The sequence below is a fragment of the Mercenaria mercenaria genome, chromosome 10 (genome assembly GCF_021730395.1).
Source record: "Mercenaria mercenaria strain notata chromosome 10, MADL_Memer_1, whole genome shotgun sequence".
Taxonomy (NCBI): Eukaryota; Metazoa; Mollusca; class Bivalvia; order Venerida; family Veneridae; genus Mercenaria; species Mercenaria mercenaria.
The window spans coordinates 70,616,228-70,617,364 of record NC_069370.1 but is presented as its reverse complement, the minus strand read 5'-3'; the positions used below and the strand labels follow the sequence as shown (position 1 = coordinate 70,617,364).

At 33.2% G+C, this 1,137-nt stretch overlaps 1 long non-coding RNA gene across 1 annotated transcript; it reads right to left on the bottom strand.

Moving 5' to 3' along the window:
- Positions 1–329: 329 nt before the first annotated feature.
- On the bottom strand, positions 330–1,137 carry LOC128559978 (uncharacterized). The gene is made up of 2 exons (XR_008372848.1): positions 809–1,137; positions 330–561 (listed from the first exon to the last, which is right to left on the bottom strand). It is a non-coding gene; the product is annotated as an uncharacterized LOC128559978 (long non-coding RNA).

The window sequence follows — 1,137 nt, the reverse complement described above, 5'->3', positions numbered from 1 at the left end:
AGATGATGTCACAAGACAAATATCAAGGCTCTATGCCTTGTGGTTTTGGACAAAAGATTTTAAAAGTTTTTCCTTGGCAACCAGAGTTCTGCATGGAATTCAATTCTTTGAACAGTTTTGAAATGGTGCCACCGAAGGATCATTCCTATGAAGTTTGGTGTAATTCTGCCCAGTGATTTTTTAGATTTTTAGAAAATGTTGACGGACACATGACACATAACGCACATTATGCAGTCACAAAAGCTCACCATGGGCTAAAATGTCACACAACTTCTTTGCCAGGGTACAGCTGCACTTAATTTGATCACAGGTAAAACATGCAACTGGAACAAAGTTCATAAAATATATTATTTAGAAAAGATCAAAATGTTCAACACCACAGTTTTTTTTTTTTTTTTTTTGTTTTTTAACAGAAGCTTTTTTGTCCTTAAGTCATCAAAACTATTGAAAATTATAATAGTGTCAATTTTTGCCACAGTAAGAAAAACTTCCAGTCGCTTTGTAGTCTAGATCAGTTATTTTTTGCCAATACTGAGATTTCTGTTTCTGCTGGTAATTTTCCTGAAAAATATAAATAACCGTGGTGAAAACAAGATAAGCAACAATACTTTGCTATGTTTTGATACTAAACCACTTTAGGAACAGTAAACCAATTCAACAATGTCCTTTATTACCAAAGTAAACAATAGAATTATTCTATTTACTATGTAAATCTGTGGAAAAGTTCAAAGGATATCTATCTCATCTGAGATGATAAAGAAGTAATACCAAGTACCATGTTACAGTTAAAAGTGTTATTTTACCATACCTTGCTGCAGTCTTGATATTTCAGACAGGTTTGGCTCAGTATGACAGTCTATTAGCCTTAGTCTTCCTTCTATACACATCAATATTTAGTATAGCTCTTCCTGTAAGTAGACTGTAATATCTTTATCTGCCTTGGTTTCACTTCCCTGCATATCATCATTTACTTAAGCTCTTCCTTCAAGTAGACTGTGTTATTTTTATCTGCCTTAGTCTTCCTTCCATACACATCAACAATTAGTATAGCTCTTCCTGTAAGTAGACTATAATATCTTTATCTGCATTGGTTTCACTTCCCTACATATCATCATTTACTTAAGCTCTTCCTTCAAG